This window comes from Bombina bombina, chromosome 2 (genome assembly GCF_027579735.1).
Source record: "Bombina bombina isolate aBomBom1 chromosome 2, aBomBom1.pri, whole genome shotgun sequence".
Classification (NCBI taxonomy): Eukaryota; Metazoa; Chordata; class Amphibia; order Anura; family Bombinatoridae; genus Bombina; species Bombina bombina.
Genome location: NC_069500.1, coordinates 937435497 through 937452399, shown reverse-complemented (window position 1 = coordinate 937452399; position 16903 = coordinate 937435497). Strand labels below are relative to the sequence as shown.

The window sequence follows — 16903 nt, the reverse complement described above, 5'->3', positions numbered from 1 at the left end:
TGGTGCTCTTTGCCACTTCCTGTTAGCAGGAGGATAATATCCCACAAGTAAAGGATGAATCCGTGGACTCGTCGTATCATAGAAGAAATCAATTTATCAGGTAAGCATAAATTTCCTTTTTCCTTATGCAGTTAGTGGTTCAGCTTATGATGGAAATGGTTAGGGTTGGGGACACAAGGGGGATCAAAGGTTTTTTTTAATTTTTTATTCAATATAGTATGTGTATAGTGTGTTTTAGTGACTTTTTCTCACAGGCCTTAGCCTGCAGATCATTCTGGACTTAGCCCCCCCCCCTCCTTTGGCACCCTTTCTCTCTTCCTCACTCTCCTTCACCGGATCTCCAAGTGACTAAAAACTTTCTCTGGGCCTGTCTTTAGTCCTTACAAGCTTTTTGGGTCCAGTTTTAACCCTTTATATGTTCAGGAGGTGGGTGAGTACCTTCACAGGAGCTGCTGAGTGGGTGGGTAATAAAAACGTTTAGTTTTTTAGAAATTCTTTTGCTTCTTTCTCTGTCTTCTACAGTTCTGAGGTGTTTTTTATAGGCTATTTGTTGTATTTTGTGCAAATACACTGATAATATAACATTTTGGAGTATATCTTTATTTCCAAATACCTGCAGTTTTGCTTATTATTTTGCAGAAGGCCCCTAGGCAACATACTGCAGCTCAAAAACTTTCTGCAGTTCATTTTCACTGTTTATTATGCAAAATTATTCCAGTGGACCAAATTAACCAGTTATGTGCTAATTATGTCCAACATCTTAAATTTGCAAGTCATTATCCCGTCAGTAGGACACCTGGCAGACAATTAGTGCCCATATCTGTTTTTGTGGCCCAGGGGGATTCCACAGACATTTCTCCAGAGTCTTCAAAAGACTATGACAGAGATTTTAGTGGCTATCCCCAAACCCAAATCAGGGGATTTACCTCACACTGCCTGTAATACGCAGGGTCCCATCCCCCAGGCTCAGTTATCACCAACCTTACAAAACTCTGACTTGGCTGAGTGTCTGAGGGTGAAGTCTCCTCTGAAGACCATGATCCTATGCCTGAGCCTGAGGATGATTCCACGTTAGCTTTAAAGTAGACTACATCCGCTTCCTACTTCAGGAAGTTTTGAATACCTTGAAACTATCAGAACTAAATCCATAGGATCCCAAACCTGTAAATAAATTGAATCAAGTTTTTAAAGCTCCCCCTAAAGTGCCTAAGGCTTTTGAATGAGCAGACTTGGTTACATACTATATAGCCAAAGAATGGAAGAAACCAGTATTTCCTTTTGCACCTTCAAACAGGTTAAAAAAAACTGTATCCACTTTAACAGCCTGGAAAGTAGTTTCTAAGGTTGATGGAGTTATTTCCTCCTTACTTAGACACTGCTATTCCTATGGAGGATCGTTCTTCATTTAGGGATCATGAATCTGAGTCCTTGGCTAGGAAATTATTCACCCAATCGGCTCTTCAGCTTAGACCTACAGCCTCAATCACCCGTGTGGCCGCTGCGGCATCCTTCTTGTGTGATTCTCTTTCTCAGATGGATTCTGATCAATCTTCTGAGGATATTACCAACTGCATTAAAGTCCTTAAAATGGCTAAGGATTTTATTTGTGATGCAGTCTTTGACATCATCAAAATTAATGTAAAAAATATGTCCATTTATGTTTTCTTAAGGAGAGCTTTACTTGTTCAGCTTACATGGTTTCTAAGAGTAGGCTATTATCAGTAACTTTTGAAGGGTAGATGCTTTTTGGATCAGAATTAGATTCTATTATCAAAACTGTCTCTGGAGTTTTTCTTCCGCAGGACAAGAAGTCTAAGGAAACAAATATTTTTTGGTCATTTCACTCCACTAGAGATCAAAAGTTCTCTCCAACCAGGATCTTCTTGGTCTAAAAACAAACAGACTCAAAAGCCTAACTTAAATCAGATATCTGCATGAACATCAGACCTCCATAGGAGCGGTTTCATCTGACTCACTTTCCTTAGGAGCCTTTAAAGGCTGCTGCCTTTCTTCAATGTGTTAAAGACTTGGAGGATATGGAAGTGATCCAATCTGTTCCAATATCTCAACAGGGTCAGGGTTTCTACTCCAACCTCTTAATTGTCCCAAAGAAGGAAGACAATTATCGTCCTATTCTGGACTTAACAACTCTGAAAGAATTTGTTCTGGTACCCTCTTTCAAAATGAAAACGATCTGTACCATCTTGCCTCCAATTCAGGAGGGTCAATTTATAACTCTGGATTTAAACTATGCATATCTGCATATTCCAATTCACAAGGATCATTTCCAGTTTCTAAGGTTTGCTTTTTTCAAGAAGAATTACCAATTTTTGTCCTTTCCCTTTGATCTGGCCACTGCCCCTCGCATCTTCACAAAGGTTTTAGAGGCTCTCTTTGCAGTGATCAGAGCGCAGGGAATCTATGTTGCTCCTTATTTGGACGATATCTTGGCCCAAGCTCCATCTTTTTCTCTGGCTACTGCTCTTACCCGCAAAATGGTATATTTCTTTCAGGAACATGGATGGGAAATCAATGTCCCCAAAAATGTATCACCAGCCACAAGGGTGGTCTTTCTGGGTGAGATAATAGACCCGGTTTAAATGCTCTTATTTTTCACAGAACTTCGCAAAACCAAACTTGAGACTGTCTGTCTTTTTCTACAAATGGCTCATTTTCCATCTGTAGCACAATGTATGGAAGTAGTGGGTCCTATGATAGCAGCTTCAGACGCGGTACCTTTTGCAATTCTAATAGCTCCCTCTTGCCTGCAGAAGTTGGTTTGCAGATCTGGTGTGTCTGTTTGGGGATGAACGTATAGTTGTGTCCTTAGAGTGTGTTTCTTCTTAATCTGTTATCGCGAATGATTGAGACTCGTATGACTGTTATTGGAAGGTTTTCCAGAAAATTTGGAAAGTTTATTTTGATTGAGGAAGCGTGGCAGGGTCTATAAGTCAGCCCTCTAAAGGGTCAAATTTTAGCACTTTGTTTTGTCACGCAGGAAGTTTTGCTCTTCTTACAGTTATCCAGGTATTTATTCAGGCTCTGGTTAGAATCAGACCTGTCTTTCCTCTATGAAGTTTGAATCCGGTTCCAAGAGGCTTACAATGTCTTTTCTTTTTATCCTATGCATTTATTATTTTTTCAGTCTCTGTCTTAGAAAGTTTTGTTAGCAATTTTCTTCGGCTATGAGAGTTTGTAAATCTTCGACTCTCTCCTGCGTTCTTCAGTATATAGTGTTTCATTAACACAATGCATTTTGCAAAATGTGTGTGGTTTCCTACCTAAAGTGTTTTCCTAGTAAAAATTAACCAGGAATGTGTGGTCTTACCTTGCGTCCTATCCCAAAATCTTTTACGGGGAGATTATTATAGATCTTGAATTAGCCAGGGTGTTGAAATTTTTAATTAAGGGCTATTAAGAATTTTGGTCTGCTACCTTTGCTTCTTAATTGAAGAGTTTGATTCTTGTAGCTTATTTGGAGGCGGAACAGTCATCTCCTTTACATATTTAAGCTCATTTATTTATTTATTATAAGGTATTTGTAGAGAGCCAACAGATTCTGCAGCGCTATAAACATAGGCGGTATACAAGATAACATTTATAGGGATCAAATGAGTAGAGGGCCCTGCCGAAAGTTGCTCTGTTGCAGTTAGCTCTTATGAAGATGATCTATAAACAGCTGGGCTCATAGGCTTACATGCTAAGTGGGTTAGGAAAGGTTAGTGTAGATTGTATGCATCCCTGAACAGTAGAGTCTTTAGGGAGCGCTTGAAGCTTTCAAAACTAGGGGAGAGTTTTGTGGAGCGAGGCAGAGAGTTCCACAAGATGGGAGCCAGTCTGGAAAAGTCCTGTAAAAAGAATTTGAGGAGGTAACAAAGGAGAAGGGGAGTAAGAGGTCATGAGCAGAGCAAAGGGGACGGGAGGGAGAGTATCTGGAGACAAGGTCTTTGATATGGGGGGGGGGAGCAGTACAGTTAAGGGCTTTGTATGCCAGAGTCAGAATTGTGTGTTTAATCCTTTAGGCAAGAGGAAACCAGTGAAGGGATTGGCAGAGAGGTGCAGCAGATGAAGAGCGACGTGTAAGGAAGATAAGCCTGGCAGAGGCATTCATTATGGATTTAAACATGCTAGACGGCAGCTAGGGAGACAAGAAATGATGGAGTTGCAGTAGTCAAGGGGGGAAAGGATAAGAGAGTGGATTAAAATCTTAGTTGTGTCTTGTGTAAGGAAATCTCTAATTTTAGAGATGTTTTTAAGGTCAAATCGGCAGGCTTTAGCCAAGGACTGGATGTGAGGAATGAAAGCAAGATCTGAGTCACGTGTGACCCCAAGAAATCAAGCATGCGGGGAAGGGGTTAATAATGGAGTTGAACTCATTCTGTGTCTACTTTGGTTTCAAGAAGGAGTTTTCAGTAGAGCGCAATTGCAAGTTTGCAGCTTGGTGCTGTTTGCATACTTTCCAATACTTTATCATTTTGATGTGTTTGTCTCAGGGGAGGCATCTTTTGGAAAGAAGGTGCTTCAGGCAGTGGTACCTGGTAAATAGGTGCCTGCCTTTCCTTCTTCCCTACCAGGGTCGGCTCCAGAACAAATGAAATGGGGGGGCATTTTTTTTTCACGAGGGGGCACGCATTTAAAAAGCATGTATGAGAGTTAAAACAAGAGCAGACCTACTGTGGCAGTCCAGGGGTTACATTTATCAGATCTCTGGCTGTGCAGGAGTTAGATTTGTTTATATTTCTGGAAGTGCAGCGGTTACATGTGTCATATCTCAAGGAGTATAGGGGTTACATTTATAAGATGTATGGCAGTGCTGCAGCAGTTACATTTACCAGATTTATGGCAGTGCAGGGGTTACATTTGTCATATCTCAGGAATGTCTCCCACATATGACACAGCCAGTGGACACTGTTTGCATGTGTAGCTCTACCAATGACCCTACTAATCATCAAATAAGCTTTTATGTGACAATAAGTTTGAGTGCCAAGCAGTACATTACTTGTACAGATATTATTAATGATATTTATCAGCACACACACAGTATATACAGTATGTATACACACACACACATATATATATATATACACATACATATACACACACACACACATATATATATATATACACATACATATACACACACACGAAAGGTATATCTCAGTAAATGAAAGCACTCTCAGGACTTCTCAATAGTGGGTAAAAAAAACAGTGTTTATTAACGTTTCGGGGTTCACACAGACCCCTTCATCAGATGAATGGGTCTGTGTGAACCCCGAAACGTTAATAAACACTGTTTTTTTTTACCCACTATTGAGAAGTCCTGAGAGCGCTTTCATTTACTGAGATATACCTTTTCATGCTAGCACCCAGGCAGTTGACCCAGGAGGACGGATTTACTTACAGGAGGAGTATATATATATATATATATATATATATATATATATACACACACACATACACACAGTATATATGTATATACACACACACACACATATATATATATATATATATATATATATACACACACAAACAATATATATATACACACACAGTGTGTGTATTGTGTGTATGTATGTATGTGTGTATATATATATATATATATATATATAATAAAACAACCTTGGGGACAAATAGGAGATGTTTTGAAACATGTAAATCATAAACATAAGGCTATTTCACGCATTGTTAGCTTCTCCCAGCACTTCCTGCAGAGGTCTGATGATGTCATCATCTCACTTCAGCTCCTTAGTAAGTGGGCTAGCAGGAGGAGGGGCATTGCAAGCCTTAGGTTAACTGTGAGAGCACCAGCAGGGAAATGCAACTTTATGGATGAGGAGAATAAAGAGATTAGCTGGGCCCTCCTAAGTGGCGGATCTTCAGGTTCCAGTGGCCGCAAATGGTTTATGCGACATTTGGGACCCTGGAGGACCCGTCACTTTTAAAATGTAAAAAAAAAAAATAATTAAATCACTTTTATTTTTGCCCTGGGGGGCACAGCATACGATTTGGGTGGGCATTGCCCCCCAATGCCCCCCCTTGGAGCCGACCCTGTTCCCTACCCATTTTCTTTTGGGGACTCCACAGCTTGGATATTAGTTCCCACAAGTAAGGATTCTCGTGGACTATCACTACCTTAGAAAGAAAAGAAAGAAAAAAAAATGTATTCTTACTTGATAAATTGCTTTCTTTCTTGATGGTGGTAGTCCACAATCCTGACCATTTTTATTTACTAGTTGTAGGCATTTCTAGTTTGCACCTCTTTATCCTACTATCTTTATTTCTTCTTCCTCCTATTCTTGGCTATCAGTACTACTTGAAGGGAAAGGGAAACAGGAGGGAATACTTAAAGGGACACTAAACCTAATTTTTTTCTTTCATGATTCAGATAGAGCATGCAATTTTAAGCAACTTTCTAATTTACTCCCATTATCAATTTTTCTTCGTTCTCTTGCTATCTTTATTTAAAAAAAAGGAATGTGATGCATAGGAGCCGGCCCATTTTTGGTTGAGAACCTGGATGCTTGCTTATTGGTGGCTAAATGTCAGCCACCAATAAGCAAGCACTATTCATGGTGCTGAACCTAAAATGGGTTGGCTGCTAAGATTTACATCCCTGCTTTTTAAATAAAGATAGCAAGAGAACAAAGAAAAATTGATAATAAGAGTAAATTAGAAAGTTGCTTAAAATGTTATGCTTTATCTGAATCATGAAAGAAAAAAATGTGCGTTTAGTATCACTTTAAAACTTTGTTGTGGGGTATATTTGTCTCCTTCTGGTGGCCAGGAGATGAATTCCCTCAAGTAAGGATTCTTGTGGACTACCAGGTAAAAATAAATAGTTTTTTTTAAAGAGAATGTATTGGCAAAGCCCTAAATTAAAGGGACATTAAAGTGCTGTGTACAACTTTAGTGGTAGGGTTACTACTCACCATACTATTTCCTCCTGTACCTGCAGCTCTATTTAAAGCCGTTCTCTTATTTAAACTCATTACAGAATCCAGTAGCTAAAGCTCTGTATTTTATACTGGGCGCCGCCATCTTGTAGCAATTGTATTACTGCATCCTGGGACAGAAGCAGTGCACTTTCACTGATCTGGCTTCTCAACAGCTGTATCTAGCACTTCAGTTTACCTCACATAATAGAAAATGGAAGTCTTACATTATTGCTGTTTTTTTGCACAGCTTAGAATGGCGGCACCCAGTGTGAAGATGCAGAGCGGGGTTAAAATAACAGAACGACCTTGAAGACATCTGCATGCACAGGTGGAAAACAATAGCATGATTAGTAGTAACCATTCTATTGTAGTTGTACTCAACAGATGAATGCCCCTTTAAGAAACTGGAGGAAACACAATGTCCTTTATTAGACAGTGAAAAAGCCAAGGCAGATCTTCATCTGAAACTAATAACAATATATCTCCCAGGCAAAGTGACCATTATGATTATATTAATAAATTATATATAATTTTGTTAAAATGGAACATGCAGATAAAAGTGTTTGAGACACTGACTGGGGAAGATAATTACTAGTTATGATTCCCCACAAATAGAATGATTGTTCTGAGTAACCGGCTGGGTTTACTTTGAATTATATACTCCTTTCATTTGAAATAATTTGCAGTGTTCTTAAAACAAGTTAATATGAAGTGGAATTGTGACAATGATTCCAGACCAGGCACAAAGGCTCTGGTCTATTCTCTAACATTACTACAAAGAGGATATTGATGGACTTTTCCAATATCAAACAGGGCATATATGTTGATTGATGTCTACATCTTTTGAGGAAGACACGGCCACTGAGCCAATTAGCAGGGAGATACTGATGTAATGTGTTGCTGTACTGAGTGAGATGTGTTAACTTTTTGTGTAGCCGCTCCTTTTTAGTGATCAGATCATTTTTAAGCTACTACCATTAAATTATCTGAATCCAGGTGTATTTGCACAGGGGGTGTAGGGATTAAATGCAGTTAAAGAGTATTTAAACTGGGGCTCTCGGGTTGGTTGAGGTTAAGTTTTAATGTGGGAGGGCCTTGGAGCCTAGAGGTTAAAAAGACAGTAAACACCATAAGATGTTTACAAAAAAATTTTTATGTGTGATGAAATAATTTTGTAGTATACGTTCATTATTTATTTACCCCCTTTTCATGTAATTTAGTTCTGAAATCGTGAATTCACAGAACCTAAAATGCACCCTGCTGATGTCCCCCAAGGCAGAACATGCTGTGATCTGAGATGTTATCACAGAGAATGCAGCAGGTCTGCAGAAAGAAGAGGACATATGCATAAACCTTTGTGGGAATTAATTTTGCAGTGCTGGGCCACATCAAACTTTTCTTTTCAAACTGCTGTGCTCTGGCTGCATTGTGTAAGTTTTCCTTAACACAATGCAGCCACAGCTGTTTGAAGAGTACAGTCAAATATGGAGCAGCGGTGCAAAGTGGCATTGATGACTGGCTCACAGGGATTTATCAACCCCGCCCCCTAGCCTTTCCCACTCTGTAAAGCTGTGACATTCTTATGAGCAATGCAGCTTTTTATTACTACATTATAATTACCTTATAATTATCTGATGTTATTTATGGGACATTATAAAAACTTAGCATTTTTTTTCTGCAGCTAATCTGCAATGCAATTTTCAGTTGCTGCAATACATTATAAAACTTAAATAATTGCTTTATTCTCCAAATAATCATCACAGTGCAATTAAACTGGTTACATTTTAATTTCAAAGTGACGTGCAGAAATGTTTCACTAAAAAATCTAATCGTAGAAAGTGAAGAAAATGTCTGCCTCTGAGCTGATGTCACAGGGCTAACCCTGCTACATATATTTACATAATTGTCTTTAGTTGATAACAACTGCAAAATAATGCATTAATAATGCTAGCCTTGTTGACTGCAAACTCAAGCCCAAATTGACTCCTCTAAATAAGGAAAATGGGTGGTGCTTTGCTATTGATAAATAATTGCTGTCGTTTTTAAAATATTTAGAGTTGGTTGCTATGTTATTCTATAGCAACACAACAGATAATACTAATCACAATGTTACAAATGCAAATAGGAATCTAAATCATTTAGGCTTCAGAGTTTGACAGCAAGTTGAAACCTTCAAGTCTGATCAAATTTCTTAAGGGTTAAAAAAAGTAAGTAGATCATATTAATACATGAATGGGGTATTTTGCTCAGTGTTCTATATGCTAATTATGTGTATTTAGCTCACACTCTCTAGTAGCGCATTGTTTCAGGGGAAAATAAGAAGCCAGGAAGCTAAAGCCTGGCACGTGATATAGTTTTTTTTAGTGTTAATATATATATATATATTTCCCCTTCACATATATTTCTGTACTTTTGTGAGGCAGTTTGCCTGTGTGTCGTGATGATTGTTAGTGTTCTTGTAAACAACTGTAAAGTTATAACATCTGCAGGAAATAGAACAGTTTACTAATATTTGGGTTCATTGAAATGAAGAGTCTAGTGTCTGAACAGCATCATAAAATATATTAAATCATCTTCACTTTTTTAAGGGAAATAAAATGTGTACATTTTACAGTTTACTTTATTCTCTTGGTATCTGTTATTTAAGAGCATATCTAGATATGCTCAGGAGTATGCAGGTGTCTGGAGCACCATGTAGCAAAACTTTTCAAAGAATGCCTTTTTAACAATGTTCTACACTTTGAGCACTAGATGGCAGCATCGCTTCCACAATGTAGAACATTGTTAAAGGGACAGTCTACACCAGAATTTTATTGTTTTAAAAGATAGATAATCCCTTTATTACCCATTTCCCATTTCCCAGTTTTGCATAACCAACACAGTTATAATAATATACGTTTAACCTCTGTGATTATCTTGTATTTAAGCCTCTGCAAACTGCCCCTTTTTTCAGTTCTTTTGACAGACTTGCAGTCTAGCCAATCAGTGCCTGCTCCCAGATAACTTCTCGTGCATGAGCACAGTGTTATCTATATGAAATACGTGAACTAACACCCTCTAGTGGTGAAAAACTGTTAAAATGCAATCTGAAAGAGGTGGGCTTCAAGGTCTAAGAAATTAGCATATGAACCTCCTAGGTTAAGCTTTCAACTAAGAATACCAAGAGAACAAAGCAAAATTGGTGATAAAAGTAAATTGGAAAATTGTTTCAAATTACATGCTCTATCTGAATCATGAAAGTTTATTTTGGCCTAGACTGTCCCTTTAAATGGAAAGACTCCACAGCTGCATTCATTATTTTTGGGAATAAAGAACCTGGCCACCAGGAGGAGGCCAAGACACCCTAGCCAAAGGCTTAAATACTCCTCCCACTCCCCTCATCCCCCAGTCATTCTTTGCCTTTTGTCCCAGGAGGTTAGCCGAGAAGTGTCAGAATTTTTAATTTTTGTTTTTTGTCTCTTATGGAAGGTAGTACTCTTAAGCATGGGGCAGGAGTTTTAAGTAGTCCTGTCAGTCTCTCAGTGAGGGCTTGGATGAAAGTTAGAGTCCGGAGATGCAGGGAGAGTCTCTCTGCGAAACCATCTCGACTCATATTAACAGCTCCTCAAGCAATCGGCGTTGTCGAACTTTGCTCCGCTGCCTGCTTTCTTCTCTCAAGTCCATGGCGGAGGCGATGCCACTATTCGTCACACTTGAAAGGCCGCATTCCTGTTCCATGGCGTAGATTCCGGTAAGATCGTTTAATTTTACTTTATCGTCAATGTACTGTAATGTGAATGTTTTTCCCGAGAGGCTACAACACCTTGCGGGTCTAACTATATGACATATGGGTCTCAGTGAGTCTCTGTTAGTATCTTGGAATCAAGGGTTAATATCTCCTGAGGGGGTTTTTTGAACAGGGGGGTTTATAATAATGTTTATGTGATTCAACCTGCTTATGTGTGATGTTTATGGGCTCGTGGTTGGAACTTTTAGTCCTTTGGAAGTGACGCGGCCTTTTGGTTTGGCGTGCTTTTTTGGACTGTATGGTTCACCTTGTGTTCGGGCTTGGTTACGTTACGTTATCCATTTCTGCATTCCTGACTGTGTGGCGAAGGGAATATTCTAGTCCGCAGGGGTCTGGTCATAGGAGGTGGTGAGTGCCCCAGCCATTGTTGGTGTCAGTTGCTGTTTTTGTTTTAATACTTTAGTCCATATTGATATTTCCTCTATCCAGTTATGGAGGATTTTGATGCTGAGACTGTGCTAATTTCAGATTCAGTTACAGAGGATTCTGATACCGAGACTATTTTGATTTCAGATTCTGTGTCCTGTGATGACTCCGGATTGGCCTCGTTGACACATGTCGACCAGTTTTGTTCCGTATGCCATATTAGAGCGCCTGGTTCCTCGGGCTCGGGGAATCAGGGGCCTGCTGAGCCAATTCACTAACAATTCATACTTCTACACATGTGGGTAACCTAGTTTATGGTTCCTCCATGCGGGGTGGCGTGTTCCCCCCGGAGGCTGCAGCACGATTTCACTTCCAGATAATGTTAGTGATGGTCCGTCTGCAGAGTCCGGACGTTTATTTGAGATTGTGCTCGTGCCCTATTGTCCCGGGTCTTCCGCCTTTGGGTGGGCCTCTACAGTTCCGCTTGTACCTTTCGTTACAGGATTGCGTGCCTTAGCGTGTTGCTTAGACATCTTTTTCAGTTATTGAATGACCCTATTCTTAACAGATATAGGGAATTTCAGTCTGATAATTTGAATGGTGCACCTAATTAGACATGGGGGGTTATCTTCTGTTTGTCATTTGTTTGAGATCTTTCCCAGTTTTTTTGAAAGATAGGGCTCCGTTTGGCTGGTCCTGTGGGTAGGCCTGTGTCTTTTGGGCTTTAACCTTCGGGTTGCCTTATATTTTATATCTTATGGAATGTGTTTTATTTGTGTTTGTTTCCTTCGGGAACCATCTGGGATCAATACTCTTTGTTACTGCTCCGGAAGTTTTTTGGACACGTTAGTCCTATGTTTAATAATGTCTGTTTTCTGTTTTTCACCTATGTGGGAGAATTTATGCAGCTTGCCGGTTAGGACCCTGAGTACAGGCTGGTCCTGTCGGGTTTGTTCGGTTTTGTGGCTGTTCAGACACGTGGCGCTGTTTCTGCTGGACTGGTTCGGTAGTAGCGCTGAGTGCTCAAGTTATCACTGTTTTTTTATGTTCAACTAAGCATTCGAGTGGACCTGTGTATTCGCGAGGCAGGAAAGGATTGTTTCAGTCCTTATAGCCTTCAGTCATAGATGACCGGGCAGGGGAGGGTTCTGCTGTGTCACTCTGACATCTGATGTCATCAGGACCTAGAGTTTCCTCTTCTATGTGGGGGAGGACTGGCAGGCGTAGTGCCCCGTTACCACTGGTTGAGTGGTTTGGCCTTCATTTTTAGGATTCTGGATGGTCCTATTTTGACTTTATCCAACAGCTTGTAGGATAGCTGTACATCATGCGGAATGTTTTCTATTTTGAAACCTGTTGCAGATTTTGGCACCTTAAGGGGGTGCATGTAAGCTGTTTCTAGTGTATCTAGATATGATTCTTACTCTGGGCCGCGTACGGTCTGTCTGAGTTATGAGACCTTTGGGTCTTCTTCCATTGTCTCCAGGTGGTTGGATCTCCTTTTGGGGATCTGTGTTCTGGACGTTGGTTGATCCCTGTAGGGACTTGCTTAGCTCGGGGTATCCCGGAGCTGGGAAGGTTTAGCTCCTTTCTCTCCCATGTGTCCTCTGTCTGTGTGGAGGTAATGGAGAGACTATGGTTTTGGGAACTCGAGGTATCCCTTCTGTTGTACTGAGGCCTTGTGAAGTCCCTTCATTTGACTTGTAGCCTTGTTCCTTGGAGAGTTGGACTTTATCTAAGGGTAGTTCCTTACTTTGGCCGGGGCTTTTGAGTTCTCTTCGTTGTCCGGATTCTCTGTATATTCTCCATTCCCTTTGTCTGTTTTTTTGGCCAGTTGGGGTGTTTAGTTCCAGGGTATAGTTGCCTGCACTATTAGGTTCCTGGACCTGTTTCTCTCCTGAGTCTTCCTCTTTCTGGGGCTTCGCTCCTGTCCCAGTTTTGGGTTGTTTTGGATCTCAGGGCTGGTCGGGATGGTCCACGATGGTGGGAAATGGAGCTATGTCCTTGCTCCATCTAATGGACCAGGTCAGGGTTGGCTCGGTTTCTCTGAGTATTTATTACTCCTTGCCACAGACCCATGTCATCTGGGGTTAGTTGCGTAGCTTGCGCCTCAAGAATGTGGGTTTCTACCCAGCTGTTAGAACTGGATTCCAGTTTATGGTGCGCCTTAGGGTTGCATTCCCCTGTTATTTTACCAGTGTATCCGTGGTTTCTCTGCAGGCGAATGGGTTGGCTGTGCCTCTGTTGGGAGAGCTACTTGTGAGGGGGTTCTCTCTAGGACATTTGCGGGGGATTTTTTCTTCCCGTTTAGCCAGTGGCTTCGGGCCTTAAAGACGGTTATTGCCCTTCCGGCCTCTTCCCTTTTTCTTTAGGGGATATTCTCTTCTTAGGGAGACAGAGTCCTTGCTTGGGGCTTCTCCTGGTCGGGAAGTGGAAGGTGGACTTGGTTCCACCTGGAACCTTGCTGGTTTCCTGTTAGACCGTGGGGCCTGTTTGATAGATCCTTAGGTCTATGGCCTTGTCTGGTTTCAGAGTAGGTTTGTACTTGTACTCTGGGGGATGGCTCTACCATCTTTATGCTCGTTTCTGGATTTTTGTTCCCTTATATTGGTGGCCTAGCTGGGTCTGAAGGTCAGGATGCCCGAGCGGTTTATGGGTCACAGTATCCTTTGGGATGTGTAAGCTTGCTGAGTCTATTCTGATAGCGCAGTCTGCTAGGAGATGGTTTTTCTTTTCTCCTTGCTCCTTTGACAGGAGACGGTTTCCTCTTCCTTTTGGGTTCTGAGGGTATTCTCTCCTTCTCAGGGAGCCTCAATGGAGGCTTTGTGTTCCCCTTTTTAGGGACCTGTGAGTAGGTCCGGTGGCTTAGGTTGCCTAGAGTGTGCCCTCTGTCGGGGGCCGTTTTGTGCGGTCTAATACTTGGGTATTCTAGGGCAGGCGCTGGGAGGATTTTGCCTCTCTTTAGTTACGTTCCTTGCTTGCAGGATGTTGGGAAGATGTCTTGGTCTCTGTGCCCCGTTTTATCCCGGGTTTTGCCTGGTATAGGCGTGGCCTCCTTCCCTGTTTGGGTTAATTTGGGTCTCTGTGTGCTAGGCCCACTCTTGGAGGTGCTGCTTTTGTATTGAGGGGCCTTTCGGTTTCCTCGGTCCTCCTTTGCCTTGTTCCCCTTGGGGATTTCGGCTGCTTTACCCTTCATTTGTGAGGGGTGAGTGGGACCGTCTTTTGGGCGACGATGTCTCCTCCAAGAGACTGTTGGCTCAGTCGAGTCCATTTTGCGGTCTCTAGTTTGGCTCTGGACTGGCTGCGAGTCAGTGTCACTGGGGCTTTTCCTTTGAAATTTTTTCTCGGCTTCGGACGAGCGGGATTATTTATTTGAGTAGAGTTTCAGGCCTGTTGCTCTCAGTATGGGCCGTCTTTTGTACCCTCCCGTCTTGGCATTCAGTGTCCTCTATAGCTTGGGTATTGTTTCCCAAAAGTAATGAATGCAGCTGTGGACTCTTTCCATTTAAGAAGAAAAACATAAATTATGCTTACCTGATCATTTCCTTTTCTGTGGGACGTCCTTATATTCTTCTGGCACCTTTTCACCCTGATATTTCTTCTACTGTTCCTCGGCAGAATGACTGGGGGATGAGGGGAGTGGGAGGAGTAGTTAAGCCTTTGGCTGGGGTGTCTTTGCCTCCTCCTGGTGGCCAGGTTATTTATTCCCAAAAGTAATGAATGCAGCTGTGGACTCTTTCCATCAGAAGAAAAGGAAATTATCAGGTAAGCATAATTTATGTTATAAACACAAATAACTTGTTATATATGGATCAAAAAGTTTTTTAAATACACAGAAATTATAATTTCCAAGATTTTTCTTATATTATGCATGATAGATATGGACCCTTGAATTTTCTTGAATGAGTATAAATACTTTTTAGAATGAGCATCTAGAATAATTAACAAAAGGAAATTCTATTACTAAACTATATTATTGATATATTTTTTAGTGGAAAGATGTTTTAGAGACGCAGACATTTAAATTGTTGTGTGTTGATGTGGATTTTGCTTTCAGGTTATTAGGATTACCGATCTTTAATGTATTGTTTAATCTAAAATAAAATCAGCGAGAGATATTGTAACAAGTAATTAACAGCTTTATTATATTCCCTAATATTTAAAGGGACAAAAAAGTAAAAAATTAAGCTTTCATTGTTGAGCTGTACATAGCTGGTTTGGACAAGGTTGTCAATTTGAGAACCTGTTTGCCCAACTTTGCATCTAATGATGTGTATTGTCGCCTCCTTGGTTGTGCGAAAGAAGGGCCTGTCAGTCATCCCAAATAAAAGGATTATCTACCTAGCTAGAAACATAATTTATATCTCTCATTGTCAGTCTGGTTATTTGTTAGTTACATAAAACTGTACAATAAAATGTAGAAGTGCAGCTGATAATGGCAGGTGGACATTGTTTATTACCTATTTCTACCTTTTTCTTTATAAAGCTCCCTGCTGTCACCACACAGTAATAAGTAACTACCCTGAGAAAGAGTAAAATAGAAGAAAGAGAGGGGCGCCTCATGTGTAGAATCACCAAACCAAAAAATCCAAAGCTTATGCACTCAAGCCAAATTGGTACTCACATTTAAAATAAGCACCACAATGTGCTAATAGAAGCAGACTGACATAACATTGTGTGTCAGTACACCCACTCCAGGATATCCCCGCCAGGTGTGTCTGTAATGGAGAGTCAAGACAACAAAGGAAACCACATGTGCAGATCTACCAAATAGATAGAACAATGGAGATAATTATGCCAAATGGGTGCTAACAATGTCCAATAGCACACCTATGTGCTGGTAGATGCAGACTGATAATTTTAGGTTTGGGCGTATCAGCTCACCCACTCCAGGTGTTGCCAACCATATGGTCCAAAAACAGGATAAATACACAAACAGCCCAATATTGGGCAATGAGAGGTAAGGTAAAAACCACTATACTTGTGTTATAGTAAAAAAACATTTTTATTAAAAAAAACTGAAAACAAAATTTGAAATTTTAAAATAAAAATATTAATAGAATATAATAACAACAAGTAGTGGTCAAGGGGGTAATCCCCATCTAATGCAACGCGTTTCTTGGCACTGAAGGGCCGTTTCCTCAGGAATGTATACACCTTACCTCTATCCTGCTATTTAAACCTTTATGCTACCAATGCACAATTGATTAAAGAACAACACCCACAATGGGCGTGTCCATAAGACAAATGTTATGCATTGATCCAAACAAACCAAACATATTATTCTTATACATAAGGCATTGTGTTTCAAATACATCATCATCATCCTGTTAGTTAAACTTTAAGTTGCAACCATATCCCTCTCCACCATAATGAATTTCTCTGTTAACACATCTACATTCCCCATATTTTCTATATTGTTGTTTTTATTAAAATGTACCTATCAATTTGGTGTCATATATTAACTGAGTGTTCTGTATTTCAGTAAAATTGTCTCATTTTAAACAGTCATCATTTGATGTTATTAATTTTAAATCCGTTTTGGGCTTCCTTCTTTTTCATGTACCATAATTGTTTGTTATGATTTTAACTTCATTTTAAAGTTCCATCCTATTTATAAAACAAAAAAGGATTTGTTTTTTACCTCAATGATGTCCATAATGCAGGATTCAGATCTTCCATGAGATCTCTGTAAATAATCATTAATCGAAAACATGTATTTCTACATGCAAACAAACAGAAAAATATTACACTTCCTGCTATACTTCTATAGTTAATGGCTAGTAGCCAATCCTCACAGACTAAACTCTCTGAG

The 16903-nt window shown here is 40.3% G+C and overlaps 1 protein-coding gene across 1 annotated transcript in view; it reads left to right on the top strand.

Annotated features, from left to right (window-relative positions):
* Positions 1-16903, top strand: part of SCARB2 (scavenger receptor class B member 2) — a 365930-nt gene that overhangs the window by 314924 nt on the left and 34103 nt on the right. The gene's annotated exons all lie outside the window — the stretch shown is intronic.